A 14,014-nucleotide genomic window follows, 5' to 3' on the forward strand; every position below is an offset into this window, starting at 1 on the left:
AAGTCCACTGGGCAAGCCTGTGAAACTGGTGATCCAACTGTGTCTAGAAGCTGGGGAGTTGGAGAGTCTCATCTCAACTGGAAAATAAACTCCTTGGTCAAGCTGCTGGAAGAAGACAGTCTCATTGGCCTTGTGTCACTTCCCTGTCACATAACAGGATATAACAGTTCACTTGTCACAGCACTCCTAAGAGGAAGCTGTGTACAATGGGCCAGGGAAAGTTCAGAAGCATTTTGTACTCATTGTTGTGCATCCTTGTACCCTTGGTCATTTGATCCCTGCCATCTAAATGGCTGTGCCATTTCTAAAAAGAAGCTGATATTTGTGAGGCAGACACAGACATCAGTAATCAGGGTGCTCCCATGACAGCTTTATTCCCATGAGGTATGTATGGTTGAAAGTGATAGATTTTATATTTTTTCTATTTTTATCCATTTTTTACTGTACTTCTCATGTTTGTTTGCTATGTAATATTCATCCTAACAATTACAGGATATGCCAGGAGCATATTTTTTATTGGCACCTACTATGATTTTTAAAATTGAATTTAAAAAAAGAAAAATAATTTACCATAACCCATCCATTCATCACAGTCATCTCCTTCATTATTCCTCCCTCACCTTACCTCACATACTAGACTGCAGCTAATGTCTGTCCAAAGAAGTGGGATGCTGCTGGGACATTCCAAGGTTTTGAACAAGCTTGGGTTTGGCTCTGCAGTTTTGGGCATCCATGTGTCATTCAAAGTACTTTCATATCTAAGGCAGATCACAGGGGTTCAAATATAAGCCAAAGCCACTTCTTGTTCAGATAATTTATCTTCACTCTGTCCCCTTGACTTTCCCAAAGTCAGACATGGTAACGGAGTACAACACTGAGGCACTCATTCTTTTCTACGGATGAGAAGAGAGATTTCTAAGGGGCCCTAAGGGACCTAGATGATAACCTCTTGCTGAAAGTCAGTGGGAAATGGATGGTTGCAATCTCTGTTGGTAAACTTTACCCTTGAGAGAGACAAGAGGGACAGACAAATCAGATGGAGTGAGGCTACCAGTAACTATTGGACAACAGGCTGGGAGCAATCCAACACAGTTATCATGAATCTTTCAATATCCATGTCTGTTTATGGGCTTAGTAGAGTGAGAAAGCAGCTAGGGACTTCCCAGAACACTGCATAAATCCTTTGACACTGAACAATATGTTGTTATTCCTTACCCTTTTATTTTTCTCCAAGAAAGCCCATTTTTACCTATATAAGAGATTTCTTCTGACATTACACCCCTGTTATGTTTGGTGGCCATAACACAAGGAGGCACAGAAGTTTAGGAAAGGACTGCTGGGTTTGTAAAAAACAATAGTGAATCCAGCCAGGAGAAAAAATAAATGTGGTCATCTTTATCTGATGGGAAAGTGTTTGTTACAGTACTCTTTGAAACATTTCACACTGTCCTGTTTGCAGAAACTCAACTATCCTTGTGACCTTCCCTTCCCTTCCCTTCCCTTCCCTTCCCTTCCCTTCCCTTCCCTTCCCTTCCCTTCCCTTCCCTTCCCTTCCCTTCCCTTCCCTTCCCTTCCCTTCCCTTCCCTTCCCTTCCCTTCCCTTCCCTTCCCTTCCCTTCCCTTCCCTTCCCTTCCCCTTAATATTTACCCTGGTTCCCAATTTTTAGTTACATCACATTAGTCCCAGCTGTGCCACAGTAAATCAACACTGCACTACTAACTACAGCTTTCTGCATATAAGTTTTTAATCTCAGGGAACTTGGCATCATGTCTTTCCTGTGTTTATTTTTATAAAGGGAGCTTGTTCAATTGGCAATGCTGTAAAACCATTAAGAGAGTCTGTCCACTCCTGCTATAGATCACCAGTCCTTGCTTCATAGGATATCCTGCTACACTGCCCTCCCAAAATGCCAGGGCCAGCAAAGAAAAATGAGTGCTTTGCATAGCAAATAGTTTTTATGACTTACAGTTAATGGACCTTACTATTAATTGGCAGAATTACAGCTCCTGTTTAGTTGATGAAAGTAGCTGTCTTGAAAAGTTATTAGGCTTCCTTTTGTTCTTTCTTCCCTGCATTTTTTTTCTCAAGATTGATTACACAGTGACTCTTTGAACTTACGTTGAATGTTTCCTTTGAGGATCTACTTGCATCTTGGTTTCATATTCTTTATTAGTCTTTCAGTATTCCAGCAATCCAGGGATAGTAGAAGGAAAATAATAAAGAAAAAGCAAAATAATTAATAGTGTCAGGAAAGTATTCCTGAAAAATGTGAGTCATATGGTAATATCAATAACACTGAAAATGTGAATAGTATGAGAAATACATATGTAGCCTTATCAAGGCGAAACAGTTTCGTGATAAAGTAAAATAAACTCCATTAACAGAGATGTAGTAATTCACAGAGCATCTTAGGTTGTGCAGTGTCTGTATCTGCTGGCTATCCTAAATCAATTACTTCAGTCAAGACATGGTTCCCCTTTCTCTGGGGTGCGGCTGTGGATGGAGGGAAAGCAATTTATTTCAAAAGCTGATTCAGCAAGAAACTCTGCAGGGGCCTATCAATGTACCATTAATAATCAGAGATGCTGTAACAATTATCAGTGGCATTGTAAATCATTTGCACAACACTATTTATTTCAACATTATTCAGCAATTTTATGTTTCCTGAAAGACAAAAAAGGTTTTCATATCACGAAATATGCTCTCCAGCAGGAAGCAACAAGCTGTATAACAGGCTTTCAAAATATTGTTTGCTCTTATGCTGTATCTTTTTTTGTGTGTGTGCAAAGTTAAGTATTCAAGAAGATGAAGTCCTTATAAATTTGATCTAAACCAGTGATATTATAAGTAGACATTAAGAAAATGTCATGCTCACTTTCACTAACTCATCTTGGTTTGAGTCCCCAGTAACCTCCCTTTTCATTACCCTCTGAAGTCTGGTTCTTCCTTCAAGTGAAATTAATAGAAGATCAATCCTGGATATCTCTTGGTATGCCTCAGACTAAACCTCTATTTACTGCATGCAGAGGGCTTTTCTGAAGCATGATTTAACTGAAAAATAATATTGGTTCATACAAATGCTGATTCAATTCTTCCTTGCATTTAATTTAACAGCCTTTCTTTTTCTCTTAATGAAAACTCAATACCAATTCAATACATATTGTTTGGCAGATTTGCCTTATATGCAAATTCAAAGGCAAGGTCAAAGCAGCAGTAATAAAGCTGTGCCTGAGTTCCTTTCTTACAAGATCTAGATGTTATTAGAAATGGCATTAAAAATGTCATGAATACAGAGGAGAAAAATGAAAGCTAAGAAATAATCCAGGAGACTGGGAAGCAGCCGGAACGAAATAAATGTTAATTAATACCTTGCATCACACAGGCCATTTACTTGTATTGATGGAGCCAAAAAAAAGTACTGGTAAAGATAGGTCTGTTTGAAATTAATATTTTTAAAACATCAAGATCCCACTTTCAGCATGAAAAAAGGACCACTGAATGAGCATGAATGCAGCTGTATTTTAACAATAGCAAATCATTTTCCTTCTGTTTTGTTTTACAGTCTTTGAAGAGTTTCCACTTGCTGCATATGTGTTTCAGGAAAAATACTCTTTTTTTGGATAGAGAACGAATTTTTCTGAAAACCTTGAGACTATTTTGCTCTTAGGATTTTTGTCCCACTAAGCCCTTATGCTGAGTAAAAAGCCTGCTGCTTCCTTCTTTTAGGGTTATGTTAGTTAAAGACTTCTTTTCTGTTTACTTTGCTAGCGATCATAAAACTGTCACCATCAGCAGTTCAAAGCTGGCTTGCTGCTTTTTGCTGTGTAACCTGGAGCGATTACAGCAGTGGTTCTCAGCTGTTGCTTCTTACCAAGACCGACACAAGTACCTCAAATACAAAGAACAAACTTTTGGTTGCCAATTGACTGGAGATGGTGTTTTAAAAACTCTACTTTCAGCTGTGATTATTTTTATTGACTAAATAGTATTTATTCAATATGACTCCAGAGAGAGTGGCTGCCCCTTCAGCCTTCCACAGCCTGAGACGCCACTGCCCCACTACTCCTCGGCGTCCAAGTGTCCGCAGTGGAGCAGCCCGAGCCCCCATGGATGAGGGCAGGCTGCTGAGCTGGTTAGATCGACTGCTGCCCATCATCGCGGTGGGTCCTGCCTTCTCCCCTTATTGAGAGCATTTTTCCATGATCACGGGGCTGTTCCTGACCTCTTTGTCCCATATAGAGGCCAAGCAGAGACTCTATCGATCTGGACCGCCTGCTGAACGGGACAGAGCAGCTGGTCGTCTCCTTCATGAGCTCTCTGGTTTTGGGTGTCCTGTGTTAGTAGTCATTAGTTTTTGAAGCTGCCCGGGCCATTAAAATAAATGTAGCAGTTGTTCTACCCACTCTGCCCCTCCAAAATCTAATTCACTCCCACCTCCTTTTTTCCCAAAGGCTTTACGGCGTGCATCAAAAGCCCCCGCTACAGGGATAACCACAAAGGCCGGCAGCCCAGGCAAAGCTGGAAGGGGCACATCGCTGGGGCTCGGTCGGCAGCTGCAGCCCTCGCAATGCACCTGCCCAGCGGGGAGAGAGCCCGTCGGCATAAACACGGATCTCTTGGGGGCCCGGATGCCCAGGAGCTGGACTCAGCCGGAATTGGGTCGCAAGGGCAAGAAAAGGGCAGCGGGGATGGGTGTGCTTGTGGCAGTCGGGAATGAGGGCAGAAGCGCCGCAGAGGTCTCTTGCGGGCAGAAAAGAGACAGGGGCGAAGGGTGGGTGACAGCACCGACTCCGCGGGCATCGCGGGGGAGGCGCCAGATGGCCTCGGGGACTGCGAGGGACCGGGCACGGCCGTCCCGCCGCCGGCGCCGGGCGGGGAAGGGGCAGCTCGGGCACTGAGGGAAGAGGCGGCTGCTCCCGAGAGGCACGTGGGCCTCGGGGGCCGTCAGGGAGCCCCAGGGCAGCCGCCACACCCTGGGCGCTTGGGCGGCCTCACGGGGCCAGGAGGGACCCAGGCCGGGGCGGGCAGGGATCGAAGCGGCGGATATGGGCCCGCCAGCCGGGAGAGAGATGAAAGGATGAAGAGCGGGATGGATGAGGGAGGGACGAGGGACGCAATCGCCATCCCCCGCGCCCGGCCGCTCGGCAGCCCCAGGTAGGGGCCGCTGATTGACAGCTGGCGCCGCCCCCCCGGCGCTCTCATTGGTCGCTGCCTACGCCGATCAGCGCTCGGCGCCGCCGGGGCCTGCTTCCCATTGGCGGGCTCCGCCCCGCCCCTCGCATGGGAGCCACAAGGGCGGTGAGAAGGCGGGGCCCGCGGCTGAGGGGGCGGGGCGGCGGCGGCTTAGCCCGCGAAGGCGGCGGCGGCGGCTGGAGCGCTGGAACGGCGGCGGCTGGAGCGGGATGGGACGGAACGCGGCGCCAGGTGGGTGCGGGGCTCCGCTCCAGCCCCCCGCAACTACCGTGCAGGGAGGGCAGGAGGGCGGGCGGCGGCGCTCAGAGGGTCCTTTCCCCGCCTGCGAGGAGCGCGGAGGGGGAGCAGCTGTTTTTTAGCGGTCTTCAGCCCGCGGGGATAATCCCGGCGCTGCCCTGCGGGAGCCCCTTTCTCTTCCCGGCCGCGGCGGGGGCGCCGGTGGGTCGCTCCGGAGCTGCTGGCTGTGCTCCGCTGGCCCGGGCTGAGCTGCCCGTCCTCGGGCCCTCTCGCCTCAGCTTTGTTCCGAGTCCTCCCGCCCGCCTCGGCCCCTCGCCGGTCCTCGGAGCCGCGGGGCACGTTCACTTTCCCCCCGCGCTCTCGGACGGAGGCTTCGGAGCCCTCCGTGCATGGGGTCGGGGACGGGCCCCCGAACTGTTCCCCGTGTTCTCCGCAGCGCTCCGTTCGGGCAGCGGGAATACGGCTCGGGAGCCGCCGGCCCGAGGACTCGTTCCCTGCTCGTGTTCGCCCCCCGAGAGCGGCCCCCGCGGCGTGGCACCGCCGAGGCTGTCTGATGTCCAGCGCTCTTCATGTACTTAAGAAATAATCGTCTTTGGCTTTGAAGGGCGCTGGGAGTCCTTGACAGCTCGGGAACTTTTAAACCCTTCCCCGCCCCCCTACGTTTGGGTTTTTTTAATTTTTTTTTTTTTTTTTCTACTTGGCTCTTAAGTAAATGTATCGCTGAGAAGAAGCCTGGAGTCTGAGTGAGTGCAGGCGTGTGAAGACAGGGATTTATCTCAACTGCTCAGTGTCTAACACTGACCTAAAAGCAGTTAAGAAATGCTTTGTTTATTCTCTTTCTTTCTGATATAGTTCAGTAATTGCTGCAGATAACAGGAGAAGAGCTGATAGTTTTAGGTTGAGCAGTAATCTGTGAAGTGGGGCCAGTACTTGAGTGATGGGTTATTGGATACAGTTTTGAGATTTCTTGATAGAAAACACTTCAAAGCACAAATGGTGTAGTGTGTGTGCTGTTTGTGCAGGACTAGGAAAAAGCTGTAATTCTTTGTGCCTCTTCTGTAAACTGCAGCGAATGAGGGGATGGTATTCCTATTAGAAAAAGATGGGAGCAAATTACGAAAGCAGCCAGGAACTTCAAGAAACTTTAAATCTGGGGATGAGGAGGTTGCAAGATTGGCCTTCTTTTTAAAACTTTACATAGGGAATAAAAAATATTACGTTTAGAGGAGACAGACCGTTGTTTTGACTTTGGCTGATACAGTATTTTCCATAAACTAATAGCGAGTGTACTTGAAGAGAGGAATGAAGTAATGGAATAAGGTTGCAGTTCTTATCCTCCTGTAGGCTGTCCCACACTATGGTGCTCTGTAGTTCAGATGTGAAGTTATGTGGCCTCTAATATATGGATGCTGACATTATACAAAATAATTATGCTGCATTAGTGCTCAAACTGGAAATTTGTGAAAGTTACTGGTTACCGTGCTTGCAAACTTCAGTGATTGAAGATGAAACCCTGTGTTTGAGCCGTGGAACTGAGCTTTGTCAGTTGTTATGCTACAGCTTTTTGCCTTTTAAGTTCTCATCAGAAGAAAATACCCTAAGATGGAAGGACAGTTATCTGCCCATGGGGCCCCAAGTCATTCTTAGTAAGAATTAGGATGTTTTATCTGTAGCTATTCATTTGAGACTAGGACCATACTATGTTTTCCTTAAGTGATGTGGAAACTTGATTTGTTTCCAGCTGAATTCTGGGGATGAGTTGTGCAAAGCAAACTTTATCTGTCCCTTGCTGGAAGATTAGTTTTATATTAGTGTTTATATAGCTAGCGGCAGTATGAATAGAGTTATTAGGCAGTGAACACAGAGATTTTGTTGTACATGAAATAATGTATAATTGAGCCAGCCCTCTTCTCGTTTTCCATGGCTGTTTTCCTCAAATAAAGAGAAAATAGAAAACATTATTTTTATCAGATACTGAAACAATAGTCTTGATTATACTCAATGGTTACAGAAATTGAATAGTCTTTGTTAATCTTCCTATTTGTCCATGGAAGTATTAAAAATTACTTTACATGCCAGAAATAGAATTGCTTGTGCTTTAAAAAGGTATTTTCATAGCAGGAATCAGTTACTGTGGCTTCATGTTTGATTTATATGGTGTAACATGTGCGACATTTCATAGTTAATAACAGCATAAACCTGTTTTGTTATCTGTAAAACATGCCTCAAGGGATCATGATTTTAGGAGTAGCAATATAAACTCCTTGTACATCAGCTACTCTTTAGTGTCCCTACTTTAGCTCAGGTTTATTTACTTTATTCTTCAGTGAGAAGGTACATGCCATTTACTTTTCTGAAACAAGAATAACACTGTCTGCGGGCAATACTGCTGTATGGGGGAAAGAGAAAGAAAAGCCATCATCTGACAGATGATGGTGTTTTGAAGTGTCTTATATAGTGATGAGAAAGACAGGGTTTCTGAAAAGCTAACCAAACAAGAGCAGATACTTTGGTGAAGAATTCCAGAAGAGCTGACAGTGTTTCTATCACTGTATCAGTGTCACTTGGACATGAATTAGCTTTCATGACTTTGTAAGTCTTTGTTTTTTGATTAAACTTCCTGCATGAACAGTCACATAACGAAGTACTCTTCGTTCTTTTGAGCAGTCTCAGAGCACAGTCTTCCAGAGTTCTCTTGACTGCTTTGTGTGAGGAAGGAGCAAAAAATACTGCTGCAGGTAATTTCAATCTGCTCTTGCAGGCCTGTCTTTAGCTGATGTGTACTTAATGTTGTCTTGTAACTGCACTGAAATCTAATACAGGTTGTATAATACAACTCTTCTTGGACTTTTCATTTCAAATGAGATGTGTTATTACTTCCTGGTTCATGTGTGGCTCCAGTTAAAATTATTAGACAAGTTGTGGTCGTTACTTTTGACTTGTTTTTATTTTTGCTTGCATAGGATCCTGAGCCACAGGCAGTGTATCACATGAATTGCACTACTGGTATAAGTTACTGACCAGGCTGTGCATGCCCAGTGGGTTATGATACTAGGTTTTGTTAATTATCTCAATAGCAGAAATACATTAGTGTACAGTACTGATGAGGAGCAATTGGTTTTGTCAGGCTAATTTCTTAGTTCTCTAATCTAAATGGCATGCAGTATATGGAGATCATTGATGGGATCAGATTACAAATGTCTTCTATATATAGGCTTCTTTGCCTTTGGAAGCTTCCCTGTACAAGGAATATGATGAGTCGCTGGCTGTCACTCTTTATTCTCTTAAAAGGTGGAGGTAGAGGGTGACTGTTAACTTCTCCACATGGAAGGCTCACATACAGAATACCTGTGATCTAAGAAAAATCAATGTCTTGATTGAGAATTAAATTGAAGCATCTTGAGCCTTAGCTCTGTAGCAGAACTGCCATAGCACTTACATTCTCTCCTGAGAACTTAGTCTGCCTTTAGAGGTAATAATGACAATAACCTCAAGTTACACCAGAATTATTTGTTACATTTTAACCAAATGTTTTCCTTCACATTTAACTATAATTTAGATCTAAGCAAACTTTTGATAAAAGCTATTGAAATGTTGAATTGGGTTGTTTTCGTAACTGGTAAAGCACAGATGTTTTTCACCCCTGTTTTGAAAATTCAAATAACTGAAATATTTTTAGCTATTGTTGGATGTAATTTAGAAGAATTAAAGAAGAATCAAAATTTAAGAATAATCAAAATGCTTGGGAAGAAATTAAAAAATTTGTACAAACAGCTGGAGATCAAAATGGCAGCCTTTGTGCTGTTTTAATCTGTGAACTTGGAGCTTATCTTTGATTTCTTCATTTTTGCCAGGTGAGGTAGCTAGAGAATTATTTTCAAGGCTTCTAAGTACAGTAAATATTTGTTGCTTTGCTGGTTTTTATTTATGTTCAGGATTTATAGGCGTCTGGAATTTGTGGTATAGTTTTTCCTCTCACATACTGAAATATTCTGCTATTGAACTGATCGTGTTTTCTGTCTCTAGAGATGACCCAGAATGTATGGGGATTTTTTTTTTTTGTGGACCTCTCAATTCAGCAGAATTTTAGTTACTCCTTCAAGATTCTTGGAGCCCCTTCCTATCTAACAAATACAATCTTTATTCTAACAGTTTTGGTAGTCAAATTCAGTGATAAGGGATAGTGTGTGTTTCTAGTGAGTGTAAAGCATAGTATGTCATATTTATTAAATATATTGGTTTTGAGTACTCATTATACTCGTGCCACTTGCATGCTTGAACTGATTTACTCTTACATTTTCAAGTATCTGTTTTAGCAGCAGAAAAATTGAGTGTTATTCAGTGCTTCAGCTGACGGGTCCCAGGTTTCTTGGGCATGTTCACAGTGGCAAACTACTTTGCTCGTAACAAGTAATAGTTGGAGAGCTTGTGTATGTAATGGGTGATGCAGAATACATCAAAAGATGTTAATAGTATCCAGTGAACGTTGGAATTGATTTCTTGATGTTGGTTTTGAAATCTCACAGTTGAAAAGGTCAGTATTAAGTGATGCTGAGGAAAACCATTCATCTTCTATGGACTTGGTGTTGTCCTAACAGAGCAACAGGCAGCTGTGGGGACTAACATGCTAGAAGACAAGGCCTGCAGAGCTTGTTTTATTTTGAAACTTGAAACAGCCTTTGGAAACACTTCTTTGAGAAGTTCTTCTGCCTCATTACACGTGAATGGATAAATGAAGTTTGAACTTGTGAATTAGAAGGGGGGATTTAGTGGCAATGTGGCTTTTTAGTTTGTTTTCTGCAGCAGTTAGGTTCTTGCTGATGAGTTTTCTGTAGAATGTTGAAATTCTCTGGAACTTATATCAGCACAGATTTACTGCAGAGTTATTTCCTGGGAAAGTAGTGTTTTTCTTTATGAAGCTTGGCTGCTGCTTTGAATGCTTAAACAGCTGCAAACATGGACAAGAATACATCACTTCAAATGAAGCTTTTGATTTCATGCTGAATTTGAAGACACTCTTGTATCAATGTTTTCTGCACATGGAACATTGAAGTTTCTTCTCACCTCTGCATGCCAAGTCAAGCTGGAGTGGAGCTGCAGTTAAATCTTAAGTCATATTTAATGAGGACGTCTTGGTACAGATATACAAGCGATTTGGTTACAGTATCAGGTTATTTAACTGAATAGTAGGAGAAGGGTATTTGCATTGCTAGACAAGCAGATGTGCAAGCCATGTGCTTTCTATCCATTCTTTTGGCAGAAGGAACCAGGAACTAGCATTTCAGCAGCTTCTTTTTTTTTTTTTTTTTCCCCCTAGATAGAGGAGATGCTGTCTCCTTCTGCTCAGCCAGCTTGCTTCTCTTGAAACTTTCCCTTCCAATCCTACAGGTCTTGTACATTCTCACTGTAGCACTCACTGTATGTTTATAGCTAATAAAGAGTTGTGAATCTTGGGCATGGTAAGTGTGATATACCTGAAGGTTGAAGGTGAGGTGCAAATGCCTTCCAGAGGAGTGCCTGAGAACACACTAAGGTATAATCTTTCAACCCTCACATGAAGTGTAGCTATTATAACATTTGCCTCTGTCATCAAGCACTGCTCATGCCCTTGTAGACTATGATGAAATTTCAGGTATCCTTTGATTCCGGGTGGGTAGCTCCACACAAGCACATAGTGAACATTAGGAGCTACGCCTAGTTATAGCTCAAGCTATTCATGCTGTAAAGACAGACCTTCATGTCTAGTTGTTGAATTTCTGTACTGGATTTGCACTGGTAATGACAAGAGAAGCTTCCATGTTGGTGTGCTAATAAGTGGTTAAGTTTTTAACATTAAGGAATTTTATCATCCTGAAATATCTGCATCTGAAATACTAATGTAACATCATTTGGATTCTGATCTTTTTTCTGGAATACTTGCCATCTTACCGGAGAAGGTGTGTGCTTTGCGAAATGTTATGGTTGCTGTACTAACAATTCTGAGGGCCTTGAAGCTGGTGTGGATCTGCAGCTTGCTGTCATGCTTGGTCACAGAGCTGGCTGAAGCACTGTCTGACTAGTTGGCTTGATACTGGAGCAGGTTTAGCAGTCTTCAGTAACTCCTGTATCTTGGAGGGTGATGGCAAGGTTCTGTTCAATGTGATTTTGAAGTCTGCTTGCAAAAATTGGGGAGAAGCAGGTAATACTCCACAGCTGGGGAGAATTTCAGAACTTCTGTTGTCTTAGCTGCTTGGAATGGACTAAATATTTTATGTTATTTAGTAAATTGGTCCAGTTACTATTTCTGTGCATTATTAATGAAGGACAGAGTCAAATATTGTAGCAGACTGAACCCTCATCTTAAACCTCTGGCTTTCTGAAATGTACAGAAATAAATCTTATATAGTATGTAGTCCAATCTGCATGTTTCTGTTAGCCATTTTTTTCTCTTAATCTGAAACTATTGAGGCAGCAGTGAAATAACCACCTTTACTGGGTATGTAGTATGTATTACTGCTGCCTGTGACAATGACTGCTGAAACCCCAAATTCATTGCCTTCTCTTCTTGTTCCACGCTTTAAAATGAAGCTGTTAAATGTTTTGTGTACCACTTCCTCATCTGCATTTTCTGTTCCACTTCCTCTTGCTGGAAACTCTTGCTCATGCATTTTTTTCTGAAATCTTTTACTTCCCTTTGAAACTCACTTCTTTATCCTAGTATTCCCCATAGAAAAGACAAACATGATGAACTTCTGCTTTGTGTCATTTCTAGTAAAACCACAGATGCCTTATTTTTAGAGAGTGAAATACTTGGGAGATGTAAAAAAAAAACAAACCCCAACAAAAACCATAAAAACCCTTCCCAGTTGCCACGTGCATCCCTGAAAAATTTTAAAATGGAGGAAAGTAGATGCAAGACATGAAGTGTAAATTCTTGCCAAATGTAAATCCTTCTTCCCTTAGCTGAGTGAACTGCTTACTATCAAATTTCTTTAAGCCACAGAATGTTGGTTTTGGCAGGAACATCAGAAAGAGTTTTCTTTCTTTTAAACAGTTGTTGTTTGGAAAACAAGCATATGTTTGGCATCATCATAGACCTCTAAAAGAGTGATTTTATTTTCAAAACATATAGTAGAACTGTATTTTCACCAGAATCAAATGTTAAATGTTTCTGGAAGCTTAAATATAATAGTGTGTCCATACAGTTGGTTGTCAAGGTTGAAACAACAAGCACAGTTAGCCCCAAAGCTGCTAAATGCTAATCCAAGCTTGGTAAGTGTTTTTCTCAGCCAAGTGAGCTGAAGAAGTTAGAGAAGCACATAGGCAGCTTAAATGTTGAGGTTCAGTTATAAAAAATGCAGCCTTATTTTATACTTTTGGTAATGGTGATGTTAACTGCAAGACCTGTTGTCGGAACCCAAGGTGTCCCTCAGACACTCTTGGATGTTCCGGGTCCAGGTCAGAAGCCTCTGAGACCCTGGCAGGCAGCCAAGAACCCCTGTGGTCTTGAGTTTGACCAATGGAACAATTTACCAACCTTGCAGGAAGAACAAGAAATCACAAAAGTTTAGATATTATAATAGAAGTAGTAACAAAGTGAAAGGTAGGATTTTTGAGTGCTGTACAGGGGGGTTTTAGGCCTTGTACAGAGGGCTCTGAGTTTTGTACATGGGGGTCAGAGGTTCTAAGATGGAGGGATTTGGGCGTGCCCTGTCCTCCTTCTTTCTTCTTCCTATTCCCCATGTTCTTGGTGGTGTTGGCACTCACAGATTGGTTTAGAGTAGAAAGTCACTGTTCAACATAGGTAATAGGCATTGGGGAAAAACTATAAACATCTAATACGTAATGTGTGATATAAAAGATGGCACCAGCCCCTCGAGAGACAGAGACAGAGAAGAAGACGGAGGGAGACGGAGAGAGACGCAGAGGGAGAAGGAGTCAGGGACAATGTCAGGGAGTCTGTGTGCCTTGAGATAACATGCAATAAACTGCCTTGAGACCAGATGATTGAAGACTACTGAGTCTTTCTTTGAAGGCACGGGTTGGAGGAGAGACTTAACCACGACCCGGAGTCACCCCAATCTGGGGGAAGGCTCTGGCAACCTGTGACTCTAAATCTGTAGTTCAAGTATCCCCACTACCATTCATCTTGGTGTAATTATTGCTGCTAATGGTTTTGAATATGAAGCATTAGAAAGTATACTGAATTAGGTTTTGTGAACCTAAGGGATGACAGTCTAAATAGTGAACGGCTTTGATTTGTTGGTCAAAGATAACTTCCTTCATGCCTCATCACAGAACAATAAATGCAGCATAGAGCAGTCCAGGTTACTCAAAGAAGTTTGTCTAGGTTCATTCAGTTATAGGGATAGGCTAAGAAAGGAGAAAAGCGACCTGCTTTAGCACTGGGTGGGACACATCAGGGAGATGGAACTGTGAGGGTGAGAAGTGTGGGTGTTGAATCTAGAGGAGTAAAACCAGTGAATTTAATTGAGGGTTACTGAGAGTTGTAATCTCTTTAAGATGTTTAACCTGATATTCTAGAGCTAAAATATGGAGGAAACTTCAAACTTGTTGGAAATACAAAGCTTGAAGGACAAGTGT

The 14,014-nt window shown here is 42.8% G+C and overlaps 1 protein-coding gene across 2 annotated transcripts in view; it reads left to right on the top strand.

Moving 5' to 3' along the window:
- Window positions 1–5,359: 5,359 nt before the first annotated feature.
- WASF3 (WASP family member 3) overlaps window positions 5,360–14,014 on the top strand; it is a 68,137-nt gene continuing 59,482 nt past the window's right edge. The window contains exon 1 of one of the 2 annotated variants that reach the window (XM_053971608.1): window positions 5,360–5,425. The gene's annotated coding sequence lies outside the window, so the exon portion shown is untranslated. Of the gene's footprint in view, window positions 5,426–8,114; window positions 8,170–14,014 lie in introns of those variants that run through there. The other variant, XM_053971607.1, reaches the window with a different exon arrangement.

Source organism: Vidua macroura, chromosome 2 (genome assembly GCF_024509145.1).
Source record: "Vidua macroura isolate BioBank_ID:100142 chromosome 2, ASM2450914v1, whole genome shotgun sequence".
NCBI lineage: Eukaryota > Metazoa > Chordata > Aves > Passeriformes > Viduidae > Vidua > Vidua macroura.